The following is a 12,043-nucleotide window of genomic DNA, read 5'->3' on the forward strand; positions in this document are numbered from 1 at the left end:
AGTATAAGAAATAAGGTGGATGATCTTGTTGCACTATTACAGATTGCCAGGTACGATGTTGTGACTATCATTGAATTGTGGCTGAAGGATGGTTGTAGTTGGGAGCTGAATGTCCACGGTTACACGTTATATTGGAGGGATAGGAAGGTAGGCAGAGGGGATGGTGTGGCTCTACTGGTAAAAAATGCCATCAAATCAGTAGAAGGATGTGACATAGGATCAAAAGATGTTGAATCCTTGAGTTAAGAAACTGCAAGGGTAAAAGGACGTTGATGACAGTTATATAAAGGCCTCCCAACAGTGGCTGGGAGGTGGACCACAGGTTACATCAAGAAATAGAGAAGGCAAGTCAAAAGGGCAATGTTATGGTAGTTATGGGAAATTTTAACGTGCAGATTGATTGGGAAAATAAGGTTGGTAATGGATCTCAAGAGAGTGAGTTTGTTGAATGCTATGAGATAGCTTTTTAGAGCAGTTTGTCATTGAGCCTACCAGGTGATCAGCTATGTTATGTAATGAACCAAAGGGGATTAGGGAGGTTAAGGTAAAAGAACCCTTAGGAACTAGTGATCACAATATGATTGCGTTCAACTTGAAATTTGAAAGGGAGAAAGTAAAGTCTGACGTAGCTGTATTTCAGTGGAGTAAGGGAAATTACAGTGGTATGAGAGAGGAGTTGGCCAAAGTAGATTGGAAAGAGCTACTGGCAGAGATGCCAGCAGAGCAGCAATGGCATGTGTTTCTGGGAAAAATGAGCAAGGTGCAGGACATGTGTATTCCAAAAATTAAGCAATACTCAAATGGTAAAATAGTACAAGCGTGGCTGACAAGGGAAATCAAAGCTATTGTAAAAACAAAAGAAAGGGCATACAACAAAGCAGATATTAGTGGGAAGATAAAGGATTGGGAAGATTTTAAAAACCTACAGAGAGCAACTAAAAAACTCATTGGAAGGGAAAAGATGAAATATGAAAGCAAGCTAGAAAATAATATCAAAGCAAACAGTATAAGGCCGGCTGGTGGCATAGTGGCATCAGCGCTGGACTTCAGGGCAGAAGGTCCCGAGTTCAAATCCAGCCGGCTCCCGTGCACACTTTCCATCCATGCTGGGTTGAACATCAAGCTAGCAACTCGACCTCGTAAAAAAGAAATTGCCTACTACAGAAACATCAACAGCAAAAAGTTGATGGCCTGTGCTCTCTCGTGAGTTGAAAGGCAATTTCTTTCTCTTCTTTCTGGATAGTAAAAGTTTTTTCAAGTATGTTAAAATTAAAAGAGAAATGAGAGTGGATACAAGACTGCTAGAAAAAGAGGCAGGAGAAATAATAACGGGGAACAAGGAGATGGCTGATGAATTAAATGAGTATTTTTGGATCAATCATCACAGTGGAAGACACTAGCAGTATGCCTGATGTTGTAGCGTGTGAAGGAAGAGAAGTGGGTGCAGTTACTGTTACGAGAGAAGGTGCTCAAAAATCTGAGAGACCCAAAGGTGCATAGGTCATCCAGACCAGAGGAAGTGCACCCCAGGGTTCTGAAAGATGTAGTGTTAGAAATTGTGCTACCAGGTTCAGATATGGCCCAAGTGCGGAGTGAGAGGCACTGAAGCAGGTCAATAGTTCACAGACTTTAATATGAACAGTGTTATAGGGAAAATGAAGCAATAAATGCTAGGCCAAACAGGGCCGTTAACTAAAACTCTCAAAAGGAAAACGAAGCCTACGCTGCGGTTGAAAGGAACATCTAAACATTAAACAATACCACTAGTCTTCAGAGTCAGTTGACTTGAAAGTCCAGTATCTCAGGGAAGGCCGAATGCAAAACTGCAGCAAAGCGTTGCTATGCTCTGTCCAAGTCTCGACAAGCACTACGACGACAAGTATGGAGTTAAATACTATCAAGATTAAATAATAATTAGCTGACACATGCAAATTCACAAGCGCAATTGCTGTATCTACTATGCGTCGAATCCGTGGTTGTGACAGATTGTGGTGGCATTAGAAATGATCTTTCAAATATCATTGGACTCTGGCATGGTGCCAGAGGACTGGAAAATTGCAAACGTTACTCCACCCTTTAAGAAAGGAGGAAGGCAGCAGAAAGGAAATTATAGACCTCAGTGGTTGGGAAGATGTTAAAGTCAATTGTTAAGGATGAGGTGATGGAGTACTTGGTGACACATGACAAGATAGTACAAAGTCAGCATGGTTTCCTTTAGGGAAAATCCTGCCTGATGAACCTGTTGGAATTCTTTGAAGAGATTACAAGTAGAATAGATAAAGGGGATGCAGTGGATGTTGTATATTTGGACTTTCAGAAGGCCTTTGACAAGGTGCCACACATGAGGCTGCTTACTAAGTTAAGAGCCCATGGTAATACAGGAAAGTTACTAACATGGTTAGAGCATTGGTTGATTGATAGGAGGCAGCGAGTGGGAATAAAAGGATCCTTCTCTGATTGGCTGCCAGTGACTAGTGGTGTTCCGCAGCGGTCGGTGTTGAGGACACTTCTTTTTATGCTGTATGTAAATGATTTAGATGATGGAATAAATGGCTTTGTTGCCAAGTTTACAGATGATACAAGATTGGTGGAGGAGCAGGTGGGGTTGAGGAAACAGGTAGGATGCAGAGGACTTAGACAGGTTAGGAGAATGGGCAAGGAAATGGCAAATAAAATACAATGTTGGAAAGTACATGGTTATGCACTTTGGTAGTAGAAATAAACGTGCGGACTATTTTCTAAACGGGGAGAAAATCCAGGAATCTGAGATGCAGAGGGACTTGGGAGTCCTTGTGCAGAACACCCTGAAGTTTAACTTGCAGGTTGAGCCAGTAGTGAGGAAGGCAAATGCCGTGTTAGCATTCATTTCAAGAGGTCTAGAATACAAGAGGAAGGATGTGATGCTGAGGCTTTATAAGGCACTGGTGATTCCTCATCTTGAGTACTGAGAACAGTTTTGGTCCCCTCATCTTGAGAAAGATGTGCTGGCATTGGAGGGGGTCCAGAGGAGATTCACAAGGATGATTCCAGGAATTAAAGGGTTATCATACATAGAAACATAGAAAATAGGTGCAGGAGTAGGCCATTCAGCCCTTCGAGCCTGCACTGCCATTCAGTATGATCATGGCTGATCATCCAACTCAGAACCCCGCCCCAGTCTTCCCTCCATACCCCCTGATCCCTTTAGCCACAAGGGCCATATCTAACGCCCTCTTAAATATAGCCAATGAACTGGCCTCAACTGTTTCCCGTGGCAGAGAATTCCACAGATTCACCACTCTCTGTATGAAGGAGTTTTTCATCATCTCGGTCCTAAAAGGCTTCCCCTTTATCCTCAAACTGTGACCCCTCGTTCTGGACTTCCCCAACATTGGGAGCAATCTTCCTGCATCTAACCTGTCCAATCCCTTTAGGATTTTATATGTTTCAATAAGATCCCCCCTCAATCTTCTAAATTCCAACGAGTATAAGCCTAGTCGATCCAGTCTTTCATCATATGAAAGTCCTGCCATCCCAGGAATCAATCTGGTGAACCTTCTTTGTACTCCCTCTATGGCAAGGATGTCTTTCCTCAGATTAGGGGACCAAAACTGCACACAATACTCCAGGTGTGGTCTCACCAAGGCCTTGTACAACTGCAGTAGTACCTCCCTGCTCCTGTACTCGAATCCTCTTGCTATGAATGTCAGCAAACCATTCGCCCTTTTCACCGCCTGCTGTACCTGCATGCCCACTTTCAATGACTGGTGTATAATGACACCCAGGTCTCATTGCACCTCCCCTTTTCCTAATTGGCCACCATTCAAATAATAATCTGTTTTCCTGTTCTTACCACCAAACTGGATAACCTCACATTTATCCACATTAAATTGCATCTGCCATGAATTTGCCCACTCACCTAACCTATCCAAGTCACCCTGCATCCTCTTAGCATCCTCCTCACAGCTAACACTGCCGCCCAGCTTCATGTCATCCGCAAACTTCGAGATGCTGCATTTAATTCCCTTGTCAAGGTCATTAATATATATTGTAAACAACTGGGGTCCCAGCACTGAGCCTTGCGGTACCCCACTAGTCACTGCCTGCCATTCTGAAAAAGTCCCGTTTATTCCCACTCTTTGCTTCCTGTCTGTCAACCAATTCTCTATCCACATCAATACCTTACCCCCAATACCGTTTGCTTTAAGTTTGCACACTAATCTCCTGTGTGGGACCTTGTCAAAAGCCTTTTGAAAATCCAAATATACCACATCCACTGGTTCTCCCCTATCCACTCTACTAGTTACATCCTCAAAAAATTCTATGAGATTCGTCAGACATGATTTTCCTTTCACAAATCCATGCTGACTTTGTCTGATGATTTCACCGCTTTCTAAATGTGTTGTTATCACATCATTGATAACTGACTCTAGCATTTTCCCCACCACCGATGTCAGGCTAACCGGTCTATAATTCCCCGGTTTCTCTCTCCCTCCTTTTTTAAAAAGTGGGGTTACATTAGCCACCCTCCAATCCTCAGGATCTAGTCCAGAATCTAAAGAGTTTTGAAAAATTATCACTAATGCATCCACTATTTCTTGGGCTACTTCCTTAAGCACTCTGGGATGCAGACCATCTGGCCCTGGGGATTTATCTGCCTTTAATCCCTTCAATTTACCTAACACCACTTCCCTACTAACACGTATTTCCCTCAGTTCCTCCATCTCACTAGACCCTCTGTCCCCTACTATTTCCGGAAGATTACTTATGTCCTCCTTAGTGAAGACAGAACCAAAGTAGTTATTCAATTGGTCTGCCACGAATACGACGAACATTTGATGGCTCTGCGTCTGTAACCACTGGAATTCAGATGGATGAGGGGGGATCTCATTGAAACCTTTCAAATGTTGAAAGGCCTAGACCAAGTAGATGTGGAAAGGATGTTTCCCATAGTAGGAGAGTCTAGGACAAGAGGGCACAGCCCCAGGATAGAAGGGCGCCCTTTCAAAACAGAGATATGGAGAAATTTTTTTAGACGAAGGGTGGTGAATTTGTGGAATTTGTTGCCACAGGCAGCTGTGGAGGCCAGGTCGTTGGGTGTATTTAAGGGAGAACCAATAGATTCTTAATTGGGCATCAAAGGTTATGAGGAGTAGGCCAGGAACTGGGGTTGAGGAGGAGACAGAAAAAAGGATCAACCATGATTGAATGGCACAGTAGACTTGATGGGCCAGATGGCCTAATTCTGCTCCTATAGACATATGGTCTCACGGTCTTATAAAAAACCTGATTCTGATGATTCTGACCTCCAAATGCAGAATAATCTAAAGGAAGAAGCCACTGTTTCGCCTAGTGAGTGGTTTTACGGGTCTTGTTGGCTGGAAGAGAGAATGCCAAAAGATGAGGACTGCATTAGAATCGACTTTATGAAGGGGAAGTAGATACTGGTGGAAATAGTAGTCATAGTCATAGTCATACTTTATTGATCCCGGGGGAAATTGGTTTTTGTTACAGTTGCACCATAAATAATAAATAGTAATAGAACCATAAATAAATAATAAATAGTAATAGAACCTTATCAATTCAGAGCATCTCAAAAGGAAACTTCCCAAGAGGAATACTGAAAAAGGTGAAACTATACCTACTGGTTTCATCTAACTGATGATGTCAGAATGTACAAAGAACAATTTATTGTTGAATTTGGGCAGGTAGGGTGGAAAGTAAGGATGAGGAGAATCCTGTCCTGGTTCTGGGAAGAACAAGGATATCTAAGCAGGAATAGGAAATATAGAACTGATATGAATTACAGTCTTCTCACAAAAGCAGTATTTTCAAGTCCACAATCACAATATCTTGGACTTACAAACATACTTTTAATGCATAAGATCTTTACAATATGTCTCATAGAAATATTATGCAATGTAAAATCAATATACAATACCAGGGGAATTATTGTGATAGGATGTTAAGAATTTTCCTAAAAATGGGCAGATGATGGGGAAATGGAAGGTCAACAATGAGCTGAAGGGACAAAAGGAGGACTGAGCTGGAGTAGATTTGAACATAGAACAAAGAAAACCTACAGCACAATACAGGCCCTTTGGCCCACAATGCTGTGCTGAACATGTACTTACTTTAGAAATTACCTGGGGTTAGCCATAGCCCTCTTTTTTTTCGAAGCTCCATGTACCTATCCTGGAGTCTCTTAAAAGACCCTATCATATCCGCCTCCACCACCGTCGCTGGCTGCCCATTCCATGCACTCACCACTCTCTGCATAAAAAAACTTACCCCTGACAACTCCTCTGTACCTACTTCCAAGCACCTTACAACTGTGCCCTCTCGTGTTAGCCATTTCAGCCCTGGGTAAAAGCCTCTGACTGTCCGCATGATCAATGCCTCTCATCATCTTATACACCTCCATCTGATCACCTCTCATCCTCTGTCGCTCTAAGGAGAAAAAGGCAAGTTCACTCAACCTATTCTCATAAGGCATGCTCCACAATCCAGGCAACATCCTTGGAAATCTCCTCTGCACCCTTTCTATAGTTTCCACATCCTTCCTGTAGTGAGGTGACCAGAAATGAGCACTGTACTCCAAGTGGGGTCTGACCAGGGTCCTATATAGCTGTAACATTGTCTCTCGGCTCTTGAACTCAATCCCACGGTGGATGAAGGCCAATGCACCATATGCCTTCTCAATCATAGAGTCAACTTGCGCAGCAGTTTTGAGTGTCCTATGGACTCAGACCCCAAGATCCCTCTGATTCTCCACACTGCCAAGAGTCTTACCATTAATATTATATTCTGCCATTATACTTGACCTACCAAAATGAACCACCTCACACTTACCTGGGTTGAACTCTATCTGCCACTTCTCAGTCCAGTTTCTCATCCTATTGATGTCCCACTGTAATCCCTCCACACTATCCACAACAACCCAACATTTGTGTCATCAGCTAATTTATTAACCCATCCCTCCACTTCCTCATCCAGGTCATTTATAAAAATCATTAAGAGAAAGGGTCCCAGAACAGATTCCTGAGGCACACCACTGGTCACTAACCTCCATGCAGAATATGACCCACCTACATCCACTCCTTGCCTTCTGTGTGCAAGCCAGTTCTGGATCCACAAAGCGATTCCCCTTGGATCCCATGCCTCCTTACTTACTTAGTAAGTCTTGCATGGGGTACCTTATCAAATGCCTTGCTGAAATCTATGAACACTACATCTACTGATCTACCTTCATCAAGGTATTTAGTCACATCCTCAAAATATTCAATCAGGCTCATAAGGTATGACCTGCCATTGACAAAGCCATGTTGACTATTCCTAACCATATTATGCCTCTCCAAATGTTCATCAATCCTGCCTCTCAGGATCTTCTCCATCAACCTACCAACAACTGAAGTAAGACTCACTGGTCTATAATTTCCTGGGCTATCTCTACTCCCTTTCTTGAATAAGGGAACAACATCTGCAACTCTCCAATCCTCCAGAACCTCTCCCGAACGCCATTGATGATGCAAAGATCATTGCCAGGGGCTCAGCAATCTTCTCCCTCACCTCCCACAGTAGCCTGGGGTATATCTCGTACAGTTCTGGTGATTTATCCAACTTGATGCTTTTCAAAACCTCCAGCACATCCTCTTTCTTAAAGTCTATATGCTCAAGCTTTTCATTCCGCTGTAAGTCATCCCTACAATCGCCAAGGTCCTTTTCCGTAGTGAATACTGAAGCAAAGTATTCATTAATTACCTCTGCTACTTCCTCCAGTTCCATACACACTTTTCCACTGTCACACTTGATCGGTCCTATTCTCTCACGTCTTATCCTCTTGCTCTTCACATACTTGTAGAATACCTTGGAGGTTTTCCTTAATCCTGCTCACCAAGGACTTCTCATGGCCCCTTCTGGCTCTCCTAATTTCAGTCTTAAGCTCCTTCCTGATAGCCTCATAATTTTCTAGATCTCTATCATTACCTACTTTTTCGAACCTTTCGTAAGCTTTTCTTCTTGACTAGATTTTCAACAGCCTTTGTACACTATGGTTCCTGTACCCTATCATCCTTTCCCTGTCTCATTGGAATGTACCTATGCAGAATGCCAAACAAATATCCCCCGAACATTTGCCACACTTCTGCCATGCATTTCCCCGAGAACATCTGTTCCCAATTTATGCTTCCAAGTTCCTGCCTGATAGCATCATATTTCCCCTTACTCCAATTAAACACTTCCCTAATTTGTCTTATTCCTCTCCATTGCTATGGTAAAGGAAATAGAATTATGATCACTATCTCCAAAATGCTCTCCCACTGAGAGATCTGACACCTGACCAGGTTCATTTCCCAATACCAGATTAAGTACAGCCTCTCCTGTTATAGGCTTATCTACATACTGTTTCAGGAAACCTTCCTGAACACACCTAACAAACCCCACCCCATCTATACCCGTCGCCCTAGGGAGGTGCCAATCAATATTGGGAAATCAAAATCCCCCATCACGATAACCCTGTTATTACTGCACTTTTCCAGAATCTGTCTCCCTATCTGCTCCTTGATGTCCCTGTTACTATTGGGTGGTATATAAAAACACCCAGTAGAGTTATTGACCCCTTCCTGTTTCTAACTTCCACCCACAGAGACTCAGTATACAATCCATCCATGACTTCCTCCTTTTCTGCAGCTGTGACATGGATCATATATAAATTAGTTCTTTAAAATTTTTAATATCAATCTTATTTCACCCAAAGCTGATCTCTTCCAATTTTAATGGAGGCAGCTCAAGTTTATAGTTCTGTGCCATTATACATAATCATCATCATCATCAGGTGCTGTGCGCAATTTGAGGTTTGACTGCCATGGCCCACACACTATTGTTTCAGGTCAAGTGGATCAATTCATTGGTATTCATTTCCAGTTCTCTGGCTGCTGTCTCCATCATCATTTGTCTTTGCATTCCTCTTGCTTTCTTCCCTTCAATCTTTCCCATAATTACCGTGCATTCTAACTCCTCTTTCCTAATGACATGTCCAATGAAGTCACGTTGCTTTTTCATGATCTCATACATTATTTCTCTTTTTGTGCTTGCTCTGTTCATGACATCCTCATTAGATATTGTTTCATCCATGATATTCTTTACATCCTCCTCAAAAATGACATCTCTGCTGCTTCAATTCATTTCCTCATGTTACTAGATATTTTCCAACATTCTGAGCCGTACAACATAACTGGATAAACGTAATATTTCAGTGCTCTGAGGCCTAGTTTAGTGTTGGTCAGTAAACTCTTCATTCTCGTAGAAGTGTCTATTGCTATCCATATTCTTCTTTTGATGTCCATGTCGCACCTGCCATCTGATGTCACCCAGCTTCCAAAGTAGCAAAAGCTCTGTACTTGTTTTATGTCTTCCCCATTTATTCTCAGCCTGCAGATAGGATTCTCCTTCTAAATAGTTAATAGTGATTTATAGTTACCTTAAAACAAAATAAATTTCCAGTAGAAGCCATTAGCTTAGTCAAGCCAGCACACTGTCAAGAGAAAAGTCAGTAACGTCTTTTAAGGAGACTGTGTGACTGCATCTTTACAATTGGTTTCAAAAAGGATGAGTCCAATGAGCAGGAGCGCTATCTGCCCTCAATGTAAGAAGTATTTTCAGATTTGTACATATTTGCAATCCTTCAGCACCCTGACCTGACGCCATCCACATCGCAACTACTTCTTTCAATCACCTTCTAAATCACTGCCACCTCATTCATTCCTAGTCTATCTTAATACAATTTCCCCCTGGGTCAGGTAATGCGATAGGATCCTACAAGGTAACACTCAATTTCATTGATCATATGAGTGTGACTGGGAGGTGATTTGTTTGAAGGTTCACAATTGGAGTAAAGATGGAAAGGCCAAGGAAGAATAGCGCATCATTGCTATCATCACGGAGAATATAAGCTCTGTATGGATCTATATTCCTTTGTGATTTGGGAGTATAAGTGTGTGAGAAAATTAGAAATTGATTTGTTGGACAACAATGCTATTCATTAATTGTTTTCAGTCAGTTAGCAATGCTAGAAAGGTGGACTAAAAGCTAGGCTACATAGTTTGAAAGAATTGTGAAAGAATTGTAAGAGAATTGCATTCTGCAAAATAGCACAATCTACAAAGATCGAAAAATACCTAGAAGGAAGCTGTTTCTTTCTACTCCAATGGTAAAATGAGAAGTATCGGGGGGAGTACGGTCTGAAATATTCACGGAGGCAAATAGTGTGGCAAAGTCAAGGGGTTACTTCATGTTAATTTTCACATTTCTGCTACAAATACTTCATGGAAGGAGTGATAAGAAGTGTTGCGAGCCAAATTTAGAAGGAACCAAAGGATATAAGTTGGGACCATGTGAATAGGGAGACCATGGGATCTGATAAGGACTTTACATTGTGTGAATTGCTTGAAGAGAAGAACAGAGTAAAAAAAATACAATAAAGAGTGCTTGAAGATCAAAATAAATGAGTAAAAGTGCAAAAGTTAAACGAGGGTAGATATCTTAAAAAGTAATGAATGGTGGGTTGATGAAAAATTGGATAATGAAGATGGAAAATGAGGGGCAGAACATTGTGATAACTTCATGGAGGTACAGGGTAATGGTGTGGGCAGAGAACAGTGAGTAACTTTATTATAATGTTCACATTTCTGCTTCAGTTATTTACATGAAAGTGCAAGTGGAAACTGTTTAGTGGAGAGGAGGAAAGCAAAGTAATGGTGATGGGAGAAACAAAGCTAATTGCTAAGGTCAATGACTTTTAAGCAAAAAGTACTATCTCTGCTTCTCTCACTATAGGTGCTGTCTGACTTTTTGAACATTTCCAACATTTTCGTGGTGACTCAAACTTCTAGCATGCTGACTGTTTGGCTTTTATTTGATTGTGATGGTGGAGCTGAAGTAGCTGAAATGTTGAATGATAACACAGGCTACTGACAGGGATCTAAAGAGAGCAGAGAATGGTTCAAGAGAAGCTAAGGCAAAAAGTATGAGTTTCTATTAAACTTCCTGTTGAATGCGTAGTGATTACTTGAAAACAAACCAAAAACCACTCAGAGACTAAGCCCAGGAGTTGACACTGCATGACATGATTCAAAATAACAAAGTTCCAAAGTTCAGAAGAGTACGTTCGATCCTTTATTATGAATCAAGCAAAGATGAACAATATTGCAATGATTAAAAAAACTAATGAAACTAAAACTAGTGCTATAAAGACACTAAGCAGTATAATAATGATATAATAGCGATCTAGCAATCGTGTTAGTGATCTTAGCGGTCAACAAAAAAATAAACCTGTGGCCCACTCTCTGGCTCTATTTAGACTAAACTCAACTTAGATAAGTAGTGAATACGTAACTATATTCATTCACTTCTACTATGCCCCAACCCACATGACAGATTACCCATAATAAACACACAACAAGAATACAATACAGACAGACAGAAGATAGATACATGGCTCCTACAGAATGCAATAGTGACAAGTCACGCCACTTTGATGCACTTAATTGTACTTGAGTTTGCCCAGGAATCAAGGAAAGCAGTATATACTTTCATGTGCATTTTTTTCAGGGATTTATTTTAATAACTCTCAAATAATTTTAATAATTTTGTAATATTTAGTTTCTCTGGTACTTTGTTGTGTTATCAGATTAAGAGGACTCTTTGTGGTGAGTCTCAGATAGTAAGTAAACCTGGAAATGTTGTCCAGAAATGTTGCAATTATTTGAACTATAGGAGATGAAAATTATTTTTACAGAGCAACACACAGAAAATTCTGGAGGATCTCAGCAGGTCAGGCAGCTTCTATGGAGAGATTAAAGACTAAAGACTAAAAATTAGCTTTATTTGTCACGTTCATCAAAATATTGAAACATACAGTGAAATGCGTCATTTGCGTCAATGACCAATGCAGAAAGGATGTACTGGGGACAGTCAATCACATTTCCAGTGCCAACATAGCATGCCCGCAAACTATTAACCCTAATACACACATCTTTGAAATGTGGGAGGAAGCTTGATTCTCAAG

The 12,043-nt window shown here is 41.3% G+C and overlaps 1 protein-coding gene across 1 annotated transcript in view; it reads left to right on the forward strand.

The window, feature by feature from the left end:
• adcy8 (adenylate cyclase 8 (brain)) overlaps positions 1 to 12,043 on the forward strand; it is a 153,573-nt gene that overhangs the window by 106,818 nt on the left and 34,712 nt on the right. The gene's annotated exons all lie outside the window — the stretch shown is intronic.

Source organism: Mobula birostris, chromosome 1 (genome assembly GCF_030028105.1).
Source record: "Mobula birostris isolate sMobBir1 chromosome 1, sMobBir1.hap1, whole genome shotgun sequence".
NCBI classification, from domain to species: domain Eukaryota; kingdom Metazoa; phylum Chordata; class Chondrichthyes; order Myliobatiformes; family Myliobatidae; genus Mobula; species Mobula birostris.